The 15224-nt window shown below is 38.6% G+C and overlaps 1 protein-coding gene across 14 annotated transcripts in view; it reads left to right on the top strand.

The window, feature by feature from the left end:
• COL25A1 (collagen type XXV alpha 1 chain) overlaps positions 1-15224 on the top strand; it is a 304146-nt gene that overhangs the window by 142474 nt on the left and 146448 nt on the right. For all 14 annotated transcript variants that reach the window (XM_068681940.1, XM_068681944.1, XM_068681947.1 and 11 more), the window contains exon 3: positions 9815-13957. The gene's annotated coding sequence lies outside the window, so the exon portion shown is untranslated. The remainder of the gene's footprint in view (positions 1-9814; positions 13958-15224) is intronic.

Below are 15224 nucleotides of genomic sequence, written 5' to 3'. Positions count from 1 at the left end.
ATTAAATATATAGAAAATGTATGGTAATACAGTAACATCTTCAATGTCATATACATAGTTCATAAAATGATATTTTTTATCTCCTGTTAATGAAGCTAAAGACAGTGTTATTAGTACTTTCAGATGAAAAATTTGGGTTAGATCTATTTAAAAATGTGGTTCTGTGTTCCAGAAATTACTGTTTCTGTATGTGTGGTAGCAGTACTGTGAAAAAATTATAGCAGAATGTCATACTTTGGTTTCAGATCACTGTCTGATATTTCAAGTGGTAACTCTTAAACACCACTTTATGTGAGATTTTCAAAAATGTTTGTATTGATCTAAACCGGTACTCACTAAAGATGTAGCAAAACTCCCAAGCCATGATGAGCTTTTAGAGTAATCTGCCCCCATACCATTATTGATCCTTAGGTACTTTTACTTTCATTACTGCCAGCGAAAATAACATGATCGATGGATGGTGATAAGGGTTTGTGAGAGGTGACATACCATTGTTGGCACTGCATCTCCCTTGCCATTGTGAGACTCAGTTTTCAGAGGCATCTTTTTGCCAAAAATAAACCACAGTCTATTGGTGTTTCTTTTTTTTTAAACAGAGCCAGCTGTTTAAGAACAAAAAATTAAATTCTAGCTTTGCCTTTGTAGCCATAATTTGAAGTGAAAGATTGAGATATCCCGGCTGCTTTTTTTTTAATCTTCTTATTTGCCTCTGCTATTGTCTTTTTTGGGGAAAAAGATGCTCCAAGTTCACAAAGTGATTAGCCTCTGAAGAACCATCATTTTCAAACACTGAGTGCAGCTGATGTGTGCATTGAGGTGAGCCCCGTGGCTCACCACAACTGCTCCAAAGCACCAAGCCCATGGTGCATCTCCCACAAGTATGGAGGGGCCATCTAATGGGTGGGTGGGTGCTTGAGAGGGATTTTCCTCCAGCTGTTGTCCATCTAATTCACTGACTTGCCATTGCATTGAAAGTGCCACATAGCCAAAGTTTTAGCACTGTGTTTGAGAAAGGTTGTACTTTCTGATGTTATCATGCTATAATTGCTGGCCATTTTCCTATGGTAGAACTCCTGTTGCTGAGATATGAAGTGTATTCCTGAAGATGGACGCAGGATTAGTTTTTAGGAGCTCTTAATTCTGAAGCTTTTGCTTTTATACAATTACATTCGTACTTCATAGTTAAACAACCATACTGTCCTCAGAAAGTATCTAAATCTGTTCCTAACGGAAATTCAAATTCTGAGGGGAAAGAATTTAATTCTGATGCCTTATTTCATCTACATTAATACTTGAAAAAGTTAAATGAAATTTAGCTTCAGAGTTTTTCTCTCTCCAACAAATGTTTTTTGCATCATAGGGCCAACTATTGATATGGCATGATAATAATACAATGGAATGGCAAGTTGAAATGATGAGAAGACTTTCATGCCTTGCTGGTATAGAATAGCTATCCCTACATACTTCAGCTGTCCCTCAGCAATATTTGTCAGCCAGGTGATAGCAGCTATTTCTGTGTTTGCAAAGATGACCATGTGTGCATGAAGTGTTATATGTTCATTAAAATAGTTTACTGGTCTCACCACTGAAGTTTAGTCTGCAAGAATCAGCAAACAGTTCCAGCCCAGGCCACTGCGAACTATTTCAAACTCTCTGGCAAGATAGATCATAATTCCAGCTTGTAGCTGGACACACAAGCTATGATCTGAGGTGAATCATTTTGTTAGTTATCACATAAGTGTACATGGTGACCTTTGACAGCATTTTAAGTACCATCAGCTAAACATATTCTGCCACAGCACTTTGGTGGTGGTGGTGTAACCTGTGAAAGGTGCAGAGTTTAGGGATTGATAAATCTTCCTAAAAAGAGGTCCTGTAAGCAGCAATGTCTCCTACCTCAGTCTTCCTCCTACTGAATGGAAAAGAAAAAATGTCAGTGTGATTAAACTTGGGGACTAATGCATTCACCCTGTAATTCAGTAAAGCTTTGTGTTATTTTTGTGAATAGGTCACTGATGGCACTCCTAGAAGTACAGCTGTGGCAAAGGATGGGGCAACATGTTAGAGCACATGGGGATGCAGAGTAATGCAAAACAGTCGGTAGGTCTGTTCAGTAGGATAGTGGAGGTCTGTTTGGTAGGATAGTGGTGCCACTTTTGCTGGAATGCCAGTCGCTTGTGTAGAGCATTAAAACAAGAATAATTAAAAAAAAAAAAAAAAAGGTGAAGGGGAATAAAAATGCAAACTAGTTGTGAGGAAAGCTTTTAGGCAGAGCAACATGTTCTCACATCTGTTGCCTGTATTATTAAGATCACGTGTGATGCCTGCAGAAAGTAGGTAACCCACCTTAGATCATGGCTTTCAGAGAAGCTAAGGTTAACTGGGGTTTTATGTAGTGATTAATGAGTTCAATCTGCAGATTGGGCTGGGAGCTGGTGGCCAGCAGTGCAACTAAAAGAGGAAATATCCCTTAAGCACTCGAGCCTCTTGCCCCAGGGAGCAACACCAGCAGCATTTGCAAAGCTACAGGCAGCTTCCCCCTACCCCACCGCCGGTGAGCTGGGGAGGGAATGGCTGACTCCAGGCACCCCGCCTGCCTGGGTCAGGGTAGGAATAAGTGGGGAAAGCATGCTTGTGTCAGAAATATAAACCTGTAAGGAGTGTGGGTGGAGGGAGGTCAAAATGGAAGTTAGGTGGTGATTTGAGAGTGCTCAAAAAGCAGGGCTGCTGGGGAGCCCTCTCCACAGCTCCTAGGGAAGGAAAGCATCTTTGGGCTTCTAGGGTAGAGAGAAAACTAGAAAGGGTGCCCAGGGGTTATCCGTAGCCAAGAACTGAATTTTATGTGCATTTTGCTTGTAAATGCTTATCTTCTACTTTTAAATTTAAGAAATTAACTCTTAAGATTTTTTTTCCTTTGATTTCCTTTTTTGCCTGTGTATTATTAGGTGGTGAGATGAAATGGAATGAGCTTTGCAGATTTAAATTGAGCTATCCTTAGAGAAATTTTGCAAACAAATTCTGCACACAAGCAGCTCTATAGAAAGAGGACCTGCTCTTGGGGAAGTGCTTGAGAACAGGAGGACTGGGAGGTGCTCCTTGCCAGTCTCTGCAAGAAAGACAGCATCAGGCTCCTTTCATCTCCAGCTGCTAGCTTCTGGTGTAGAGCAGCTCTTATGGAGTAGCATTCCTCCTGCGGGAGTTGTGTTCATGTCAGAGTTCAGGGCTTGGGCTGAAGCATGAAGTGTTTCAGCCTTGTGCTAACACAGTGGCTACAGGATCAGAGGAAGCTTAGTAAAAGGTAATAATAAGAATAGTTTATGTTATGAAGACATTTCAGATGAAAGTGTTGAAAATATACGGTCTGTCTACCTTACAAAGAGTAAAACAAGAGAATATAAAAATATGTTAAATAGCAAAACAACATCAAGAAGCTGGATAGTATGTATCTTGGTCTCATAATGTTGCAGATGTCTGTGATTTTAGAAGAAAGTAAATATTGTTGGTGAGAATACTTAAAGTAGGTTATACACGGTGATTTAGTGTCACACATGGTTTCTTGGACCAACGATTTTAAAAGGCTAGGGGGAAAAAAAAACAGTAGACATTGCTATGGTTATAAAATTGGTTCAGAATGATAATACTGAATGATGACAGAGTTTTTGGAAGGAACGTTACTTTTCATGCTTCAAACGTGTTTAACTACCAGAGAAAGAAAGAGGAAATGTATATGTGTATGTTCAGTTCTGGCTATCTTGCAGGTGGTGGTCATGGGATCCTTTCGGCTCTCTCAGTAGTGTCTGATACTAGCAAAACAATGCTAGGCTAGACACCTCTAAGTGGTTAAAAAATAATAATAATAATCTGACCTAGAGAGGTCAGATTTCTCTGCTGTGGATCAGATAGACTGATTTTGGCATCTCCTCAGCCAAGTTGTGTAATAGCGTCTGACACCTATCCAAGCCCTGCAATGCACTGATGTTTCATGGTGAGCCAAAAAGAAGATGTACTGTGTGTGAAACAATGAATGCTATTTATCCAGCTGAGGCTGAAAGGGAACAGATGATTTTATGAGGTAGGAAATTTGGGCAGGCTGTCCCAGACAGGCTGAGGTACAAAGCAGAAGATGGACGCGGCAGGTGGGATGGTTATGCGGAGTGGCAGGAAAGAAGAGTCCAAATGTTACATGAGCTTAAAAAGCTGAGAAAAAAGGGAAGAGCAAAAAGGCCAATGAAGTAGGCTGGAACAGATCCATGCAGTGTTTGTGAGTAAGACCATGCTCATGAGATTGAAATCCTCCCCGTTCTTCCCTAGTTAGGCTGGAATTGATGGCAGTGCTGTGAGGAAGGGCTGCGAATGTCTCTGCCAAAACTCATGTTGCCCAGGTGTCTGTTGGAGGAGAGCTCAGCTGGTGGGGATGCCACAGTCCTGTTTTCTGTAGCCCAAAACTGTTCAAGTGGCAGGATGTGAGCAGCAAGGGTAAGAGAGGGAGAAACGCAACCACCAGCTGTCATTTTGCCAGTGTTGCAGTTGGACTACAAGGAGTGGATTGGTTGGCTTCTAGATATTATAAACACATGATTGCAGCAAGGTTTGTAGTCTCAGGCCTAATGATACTGAAGTAATTTTACTAATGTCAGCAAAGTTGCTCAGGATTTATACTGAAAATGTAATTGGGCCGTTTTATTTTTTTTTTTTCCTGACTTGACTTGACAGCCAAGTTCTTATGTTGCTGTAAAATACATGCAAAATAGATGTCCTTTGAAATAGCCAGGAACATATTTTCCTGTGCACATGGAATACTCATTATCTTTAACTACATGTATGTCAGGAGATGTGAGCATCAGTAACACAGGGAACAGGATTTTGAACTCCTTTGTTATCCGTCGGCTGGTTCACTGATTTGGTGTAGGAGCTCATACTTGCACTGTCAGTGAGTACCTGTTAGTTTGGTATCACCTGAGATGGCCAAATCCTTTTCCTTTGATAATGTCAGTGTACTTCCCTGCGTAATTAGGATGAGCTTGACTTCCAGATTAGCTGATGACTGAATGGCAAGACATTTTGTCATACCTGGCAGGTACTTATTAAGGAAATGCAGGTCTCGTCCACTGAATCTTTTTTCTCTTTAGTCTCTGCTGCTTTGTTTATGCTGGATTTCTTTGCTGTAAATAGATAATAAGTGAGAGAATGAAGGTGGTGTCGGTGCAACAATGTTTTTGTACTACCCATAGTTCTATAGACAAATTTATAGATTTTCTTTGAAGGACTTGACTGATATAGCATAACTTCTATTATTGAAGATATCTCCACAGTATAGGATTATTCTTTTTCAGATCAGGAGAATTATAGAGACAAAGCTTGATGTAGGCAAGCTGTATGTTATCTGTTCCTCTGTTTCCAACATTTCTTAGCTGGTGTGGTTGATCTATGTGACCTCGATATATGGCAGGGTATATCATGGAGTATGTGCAGTTATACTGTGCTTTCCTCCGGTAAAAACTATCACTCATACAGCAACATAAAAATAGTAGAACCACTGTAGACCTCTGACACTCCTGTGCACATAGAGCACAAACCATTAAAAAGGGAAAAGTCCCATTGAGGCAGCCCCTCCAAGACCAAAGCAATAATTTGACAATCATCTGTCTGTGCCAATCACTACTGACTTGGATTGCTGTAATCTGGGAATTCTGACTGCAAAGATGAGAAAACCTGTTACCAGGACATGAATGTCACCATAGTTGTACTTAATATTTTTGAAAATGTCTCAGTAAACCTGAGAACAATTACATTCTTCTTCCTGTCCTATGGTCTCTTCAGAAGTACAACATTGGTAGTTTTCTGACAGCTACTTCTACTGACCATTGAGAGGAATTTTTTGTTTAATTCGATGAGTTCAAGGAGGTGAGGAAGAATTGTTTGCTACAGCCTTAATATTGACTTGGTACATTTATTGCTTATGTTTCAGTTAAAATATAAAGTACTAATGTCTATTTTTTGTTGTTGTTTTGTTTTTAAACAATTCATTGTGAGTAGATAAGGTATGATAGACAAAATTTTGAGTAGCTAACATGTAGCGCTTTAGAAGATAGATTTCATAAATCACTGGCTCTGGTGCTTTTTTAAACAAAAATCCCCTAATTTCTTTCAAATTTAATTTGAAGAATTGAAGAATTTTCAAAATTCTCTTTATAGAGATTGCACTGATTTTTGATTTTGAAGGAAAAATAATTTCTAAACTTTCTGTTCATAAAAATTAAATTCATAAATGTTTTTGGAAGAATAAAAAAAGCTTCTAGTATTGTGAAGCTTAACTAATTTAAAATTGAAAACCAACCGATCCCTGGGCATTTTTCTTTTACTCCCTGTAAGTAAATCTAGTGAGTTTAAGAAAACAATGTATTGGCAAACTTTGCTACTATAAACTAGCTTTTGCCTATTGCTCAGGATTATTAATCTTTATTAAGTCAGCTCACTCCACTGAGATTCGACCTTTGTTTTTCTTTTGAAAGCTTTTTTTTTTCTTCTTAATATGAAAATATGTTTGCACAAACTACTACTTAAATACTCTGGATTAAATTTAGTTCAGCACAGACACTTCTGGTAATATTCTAGAGAGGTTTTTATCCTGGGTGAGAAGGTTCAGAACATTTACATGGTAGGTTGTATATCTTGCGCAAGCTGTAAAAATGTGTGGACTTGTAAAACGAGATTGTGCTTGGTACAACTTTATTCACTGCGTCTGCTGCCCCAGCGAGTCTCCACCAAAGCCTCCAATTACTGCAAAGTTATAAAACTCTAGACAGATGGAAAATTAATATTTATAGCAAAATACCCTGGGTTTTGATAAGTGGAAACTCTTGGAGCAACAGATGATGTTTGCAGTTAAGATTTAGAAAGCAGCCTGTTCAGGAAAAGATGAAAGCTCGTGTACTTTCTGAAGTAGTAGGTCATCTAGTGATGGCCTTAAATGTCAGCATTGCTGTTTCTGTGAACTGGAACCATCTGTGATGAAATGCTTAAAAAACGTTGTTCTGTACTGGTAAAAATAAATATAGAGAAATAATTTCCTCAAATGGCCCCCCGAACCCAGTAAAAGTTGGCAAGATCCACCTCTCATTTCACAATTTCTGAAAGGTTTACAAAGGCTGCTGCCTTGACAGAGCCCTGCACAGTGCAGGAATAAAAAACAGAAAAGCTTTTCAGGAGAGGGGGAAGTGCCTCGTGTCACTCAGGAGCTGCCAAGTACGGCTGGCCTGAAGAGCTGGAGGTCAGGGGCTGTGCAGTGAGCTCATGGATGTGCCTGTAAATCCAGAGTGATTTTCCTAGCTTCAGTGCTGTTGGTTACTTTGGGAATACAGGAAGAAGTGTTTTTCTGGTGATTAACGTTTGCACACATCCGAGTCTAGTCATCTTGACATAATGGCTTAGAAAGGATCGTCACTTGGTGTCAGAGGTAGAGCCCCTTAGCCGTCAATGTTCTCAGCTACTGAACTGGCACTTGAATGCTCTACAGAAATCTGGTTTTCAGGATGAAGCTCCCTCCTTTCTTCCTGAAATCCACAGCTTGAGGTTACCCACGTGGTTTTCTGTTTGGGGCTCCAGTGCCTCGTGCTGGTCCGCGGCTGAAGTTTTGTAGTTTTCAAGTTCTGTTGTTTCCTCAAGGAAGAACTCAGTAGTAGATGTGCATGTGTGTGTAAGTGCACACCTAGAGCATGGCTAAGCTTTGCTGAAACAGTATTCTGCAAAACAGGTTGAGAATATTTGTTGTTATATGCTGAAAGACATCAAGATAAAAAGGTTATTACCAGGGCAAGAACCTTGTTGTTTTGTCCTGCTTGTCCATGTGTGTGACCAGCCTGTGTTCATCAGCTTAGGGGCAGCCAGGGAAACCTCCTGCTGTGCAGGGATGTGTTTCAGTGTTAAGAATTGGAAAAAGTGTTGAAAAAAAGTGTGTGTGGAAACTTATTACATGAAACAGGTTGTTATCTGTGCAACACGTTTCCATACAGATCTCTTGCAGAGACCAGAGACTTTCAGGAGCAAGGTACAGGTTCTCTACAATGAAATGATATTTTTTTCCTGTTTTTCCATCGTGTAATAGCAAAATATTCTCATCTGGTTGGTATGCTGATGATAATGAATATCCCATGCTGTTCCTGCTTTCTATAATGTTGTTGCCGTAAGCTTTTATTGCGTTATGCAAGCACTGTAGTTGTTAGAACAAGAAAAAAGTATTTTAGTGAGACATAATGTTCTGATAGGAGCAAACCTCTCTACTTTCAATGTAAGAGCTGCTCCTCTCCTTTGTGTTTTTGTTGTTTTCTTTGTTTTAATAACTGTCCTTTTATTTCCCTGGCAAACTAATCACTCAAGTATATTTTCAGCATCTTTGTCTTTTAAACCAGATTGCTTTGCAATATATATTAATGGGGGAGGTTTAGAATTCATGTGCATTTAAAATAAAGGGGATGATGGTTCAAATGATTTGTAAAATATTATAACTACTGTGACTATACCTTAATTATTTGCACAAGCCCACGTGTGCACCTACTTTCTATTGCAACCCGCGTGACACAGCCACAGCAGTGGTACCTGTGCTCCCACATGCTTTGTTGCTTTTGGAAATTTGCCCATGTGCTTGCCTCTCTTGTAGGTTTGAGGTTCTCACCTGTGGCTGTGAAATGCTAACAGCAGTATTTCAGTCCCGTTTCAACCCCACAGCTGTTGCCTTTCTTCCTAGTTGTATGAGGAGAAGTGAAAGTGTGCTTTCCTTGTGCTTCCAGGAGCAGTGTGTCAGGGACACCAAGAAGAAAGGAAGAATGTGCCACTCATGCCTGCAGTTTAGGGATGCTGCAGTCTGAAGACAAGTGCAGAAATGAGGGACAAAAAATATTTTATTTTTCTTTAGAGGCTGCAGAAGACTGACTGTAATATGTAAATATTTGTGGAAAAAGGAGTATGACTAATAAAGGATTGCTTAGCAAAAACCAAACAAGGACCAAGCTGGTGTGTTAAGGCAAACAGATATTATAAACTGGAAGCACAGCATCTTAGACAAGTGTGTCTAACGACAAATACAATGTTAGTGTTTGAGGGGTGGGGAGCCAGGTGATGGTTTCTTCATCGTTCTTTGATGTTTTCAAGTAAAGGCTGGATGCTTTTTTCCAGAGGAAGTGCTCTTATAAATAAATACATGCCAATTTTGCTTAATACGGTAATAACTAAATGAAATTTAATGCTCTGTGATAAGATAGGTTTAAGAAGATTGATGGTATGGTGTAGCAATTCAAATGAATACAAAGACTTTGGTGTTAGTTAATGTTGCTTTGTTTTTGTGGAAAGGAAAGGAATCATTTCTTTGCTGGGGTCCCTGGTGGACAGCAGAAGAATTGATGTAATTCTGTGCAGCAAGTTGAACATAAAGAAAAATGTTCTTGTCGTCAGAACAGTGAAATACTAGGGGGAAAATGCCTGTGGAAGTCGCAGTAATATTTTTGATGTAGTTGACTTTTGCCTTGAGAAAGAAGAACGAACTGGGTGACCTCTACAGCTTCTCCCAGATATTTTTTCTGAGAGCCTGTAGTGGGTGATGTTGTTCTCCATTTTATCTTCAATTTCCTGAATGTTACTCTGATAATCTGTTGCCCTTGCTCAGCCAAGTCTCTGGACCTTTCGCTGACTGCCTTGTACACACATTCATGATCACCACATGTGTAATGAATCTGTTTAAAGCTTTACATCCAAGCACAAACAATATTCTACATGTTGTAATTTCAAGAAAGAAAGTTACAACACACCATCTTCTTTTCAGGTCCTCCAGGGAAAAGAGGTAAGCGGGGCAGAAGAGGAGAGACTGGTAAGTTTTCACTTTCGTATGATCCATTGCTGTTTGATGTCTGTGTGGTTTTGGGAGGATGCATACCCAGCATGCCTTCATCTTTATTTTTATTGCTTGTGTGCTCTGAAAGAGGGTTCTGAAGCTTCTCTTATAGAAATTTGTGACCCTTGGCATATACCTGTTGGCCTTCCAGATAGTTATCTGGTTTTGAGTGTCATTACTTTGTAGTCACACTTAATAATGTTTGACTTGGTGCCATTGGCAACATTACCGGTAATTGTCAAACCATTTCCGTGTCGTCTAAGTCTTGCACAAATCCGAGTAACTCCATGTTAGTCAGCAGCTGGGGGGATACTATAAGTCAGAATTGCATCAGGCCTGCTTGGTTTGAGACGAACAGTTTGAGAAGGAAAGAAGGATGTTAAGAGTGTCAGTGTTCAGGGAAATAATGTGACAAATAGAGTATTCAGTGTGAGAGAAATTGCTGTTTACTAGAAACAAGTAGCAAGTTAGTTGTTATGTAAATAAGAAAAGCTTTTGGTGGTTTGTTATCCTGTACCAGGGAGCTGGCTGTTGAGAAATAAAATCTGAGTGTTGGCATAGAGCTTGAAATTTCATTTGAGACAGGATTGTGAGATGCTGAGTGCCTCTTCCTGGGAATTTGAACTCTTGATTATGTTTCAGGACTGAGTCTTCAGTGAAGGTGAATTTTCTAGAATTGATGCAGGAGAAAATGAGCATTTCTAATCCCCTTGGCTGTATTGTGTGTTTTGCCAGTTAGGGAATTCTTCCAATCAGCTTGGTCTCTGTAAAATCGTTATGTAGCCCTCCTTAATCTTGTACATGTTTATTTATCTGGCTCTTAAAAACTATTTCCATATTTTCCTGCATCACAAAACTGAAACCAAACCCTGCCAAAGGTTATTATAAATCACCTTGATGTTTCCATTCGAGGTTGGATTAAGTATTTACTTCAGAGAAAAGTGCTGCGCTACAGAAGGGAATTCTGTGGTTAAAGATTGTCTTACAGATGATCCTGGCAATTACTTTGCAGAATGCTTGTTGATTCATTTTATGTCTCAAATAAACACACATTAAACTATTAACAAAGGAAATTGATCTTTCTTGTTTAAAAACAGACCTGCAATTTAAAATGCCATTTAAGAATATTTACCAGTATAAAGAAATTGCCTTAGTTACAGGACAATAAAACTGCATTGTTAAAAACAAAAGGCTATCAATATTAAAAGCAATCTCCAAGTACAGCTGCTGTGGTTTTATACTCCTTTTGCACTTCACTTTATTCAGAAATTAGAGAGAGGCATAAAAGCTAATGAAATGCCATTGATTTGGGAGCTGCAGCTGCTCAACTTAATAAGACTGAAATAGTAGATTTGATTTGTAGCCCTTTGATGATGTTTCCAAGAACTGCTATACAAAAGTCTTTGAGTCTAAATAATTGAAAAAATGTGCAAATATCACTTCATGAAGTGTGACATTTTAACAGGGAACATTTTATATGTGTGCCTTGAGAAAGGAAGGTGATGAAAAGAAAGTTCAGCACTGTCAGGTGGCCACTGAAACCTGCCCTTGTAGGCAAAGTGGAAGGCTGGAAGATGCTGGTGCACGTATGTCTTGACTAGATGCCAAGGATAAATGCCAAGGGTACTTGGTGCAACTTTGCATCCAAGCTGTGATGAAATGCCCAACTGTGTGGCTAACTGAAACTAGTGATGTGGTTACATATGCTTTGTGTGGAGTCTGACGAAATGAGTCATGAGTCCATGGCTGGTATTTTTGGCCTGGCATGAAATTGCATGGAAGTGGATGGAGAAGCAACTTGCATAAGATTGCATGACCGTAGCTGAAGAATTTGCTTCCTTGGTAAGGTAAGAGCATGCATTTGAGCAGTAGCTGTATTTACAAGTTGCAAAGCCCAACCAAACCAAAAGGGACTTGAATGGGAAAATGTGTACAGTGTATTAGCAGCATTGTTCGCTTACAATCCTGAGGCCTTGTGTTTGGATTTATTTATATGTGTCTTTCTTTAAAAACTTCATAAGCTTACGGTTTATTTTTTTTTGTCTTTTTTTCCCCCCTCTCTTTCCCCCTTACCCCCTCCACAGGACCTCCTGTAAGTACAGTGATACATTGTTGGTTCTTCCAGAATCAGGGAGAAATCTATGTTAGATCCTGTTTTGTTATCACCACGATAAACTGATCATGTATCATCAAGAGGGAATTTTGATATTTATACTTACACAGCATAAACACTCACTAATTATTTTGGAACCGAATAATTTAGTCAGAAAGTTCCTTAAGAAAAATGTCTCTAAAACTATAAAGCTTTACATTCAGCGCTCCAGATAGCAGTTTGGACCACAATTCCATGTAAGTACATTATGCTCGTTTTGCTTATAACTTGGGAAAAAATATTTTGCTACAGGATAAAAATGTGCGAGTGTGTTGTCTGAAGTCCAGACTCAGTTATTCTGCCTTGTACTGGGTAGCAACTTCCTCTGCAGTAGTCACAAACTCTTGGGGTAAAGACTCCTTGCTCTTCAGAGGTACATGGGCTGACAGGCTCATTGTGGTGAAATTGTTACTGAGGCCAGTAAGTCCTTGTGCAAAACGAATATTAAATAAGACTGCTCCATTTAGTAACTTGGTTGACTTTCGTGCTGCTCTTGTTGGTAAGAAAACAGTTTCTCAGCTTTTTGTTTTGTTTGTTTGTTTTGCGGCACATTCCCAGGGTAGCTCAAAAGTCAGACTTGAAGAACAGGAGTAAACACATGAATCTCAAACATTTGGTATTTGTCATGCCATCCATGTTCACCATACGGTATGAAAGTGTCAGCTTGAAAATAGTGAATTAATATGCTGAACTTCTGCTGTGACCTATTGATTTTAGTGCAAGCTGTATGTACTGAGCAGTGATAATACTTATCCTTGAAAGATTTTGACCGTGTTCTCAGGAGTTCATAGTGGCAAGTTCATTTAACAAGCCATCAATGAAAAGCCAGGCTTAATGCATAACAGTGCAGTCTATTTGAAAGAAACATTGCCTTCCTCAACTTTTTTTTTTTTTTCAGTCTTCCCGTGAAACAGAAAGAATAACCATAAATCATGATGCAAGTGGTTTTCCTGTAGCAAGACAACATAGCAAGAGTTCACTATGTGGCTCATTATGAATGTCTTTGACACTGTAGGTCCCCTTAAAAAAAAAAAAGTCTAGCTCATGACAATATTAATACAAACCTGAAATAGCTCAGAAGGCTGAATTATTCTTAAAAAGTGTCTGACTTAAAATTCCAAGTTATACATACAAAACTGCCTTACAGTACTTCATCTTGCTGAAAGTCAGTAAAGTTTTAAGCTGCTACAAGGCATTTTAAAATGTAGTTTCTGTTGCTAATTCACTTCTTGAATCTCATAGACACATGGCTAGGAGCAACTGTTGCAAACTCAATTCTTGTTTTCACCTGGAATGCTGTGGTAATCCTTTTCATTTAAGATAGCAAATATTTGTATATCCCACACAGTATTCCACAGAGTTTAGATGCATGCTGTATTTTCAAATGGTACTGCAGCGCTCTGTTTATTTTCCTGGTACATGACTACTGAGTATCATGTGTGGGACCAGTCAAAGGCTGGGGCTTTCAATTTTTTTATGCTCTGCTATAGCATTCTCAAGTTTCTTCTTTGGTACCTATGATCTAGCAGTAGCCTATGTATTTATGACCTTACTGCCTAAGCACTAAATCTTTTTTTTTCTTTAACCACATGTTGCCCTTTAGTCTATAGGGGTGATCTCTTCATAGCAAAGGCAATGTCATTGAGCATTAGAAGTAGTCAGTAGCTTCTTAACTAGAATGTTTAATTTAAAACATATGATTTCCATTGTCAAAGCCCCCTTTTTCACCATGTAGTACCGATTTCATCTGTTGGCTTGAAATATCATCACATATCAAAAAAAATTATGGATGTGCACTTTTTAATTTGCCAGTAATGTACTCTGCATGCTTTTTATGTCATATGTCATGACTGTGTTGTTAATGTGTGTCATACCATTTCATCTCATTCAACCAGGGTCTACCAGGGCGAAATGGCTATCCGGTAATTCATCATATATTTACGATAGCTTATATTACTCCAAAAATATGTTTCTGTTTTTTGGTTTTGCTTTATTATTGCCAAAAGGACCTTTTACCTGTTTCTCAAATGCCTACAAAACGTAAGACTTTCCTTAAAGTAAAACAAAATCTTTGAGATATTTTTAAAAAGAATCTCAGTGATTACAGTGCACAAATGCAATGCACTGCTTGTTTGATATTGTACATGTTTTGTGTTGAGTTTCTGCATTCTTGCATACAAAATTAATTTTTCACTATAATTAAAAAATATATATAATCCTTTAGCAGTATACTGCATCTCAATTTGCCATACTAGAAAGCTGTTCAGCTGGCATATGCAATCTCTGAGTCCTTTCTTTCAATTGTCCTGTTTCTCTTGATTGCTTCCTTCGATGCACCTTGATCAAAATAAAATGCTGTTACAGAGGTCTTAGCAGTTGGCTGCGTAGTCTCTCAGAGTAATTTTATGATAATGTATGTACTTCATTTTTCTGTCAGTTTCGTTCATATCTTCGGGATTTGTTGCCTGAAAATTGTAATATATGAAATAATGCATCTTTCTAAATTCTGTTAACAATATATTTCATTCAAGTAGTCAGGAGAGCTGACTGTTGTGTCTCACTCAAGAAAAGAATTGTGTGCCTGGTGTCGTGTGTATTAGAAACCAAGTGACAAAATGTGGTAGCAGATTCATTTCAGAGACAATACATATGTGGAACATAGTGACTGGTAAGGTATGATAATGATCTTACTTTAAGTGCTTGATAGTATATCATGGAGGGCCATTCCAAACTGATTTGCCTGTATATTTCAGACAAAAGATTATATTTTTAGTGAGTATTAAAAATGTTTCTGTTGGTAGATGTACACTGCTTACCTTGAACAGCTGGAGGTGGAAGACAATTTGAATGTTGTTTTCAGGGCACCTTCTGTAATTGCAGAGTTTACTGAGAAACATTACCAATGAAATATCATCCAATGCATATCATTAGTATTATGAGTAGTTGCAAATTAGCTGGTGAGAAATTAATCACTAGTCGTGAGAAACCTGCTTGTATGCAATGAAACCATTATCAGGTTTCAGAATGCTTATTCCAATTTCACTTATAGTGCTTAATATGAGTGTGTGTGTTTGGGAGAAGACAGATTAAAAATGTTACAGAAAAAACTTCTTTTCTCATAATCTAGCTGTGAACTTTGTATACAGAGATTTGGATTTATAGGAAGAAAGACCCGTGGTGACAACAGAC

The sequence above is a fragment of the Anas acuta genome, chromosome 4 (genome assembly GCF_963932015.1).
Source record: "Anas acuta chromosome 4, bAnaAcu1.1, whole genome shotgun sequence".
NCBI classification, from domain to species: Eukaryota; Metazoa; Chordata; class Aves; order Anseriformes; family Anatidae; genus Anas; species Anas acuta.
Note: the sequence above shows the minus strand (reverse complement) of the source record. Positions and strands in the feature narration are given on the sequence as shown.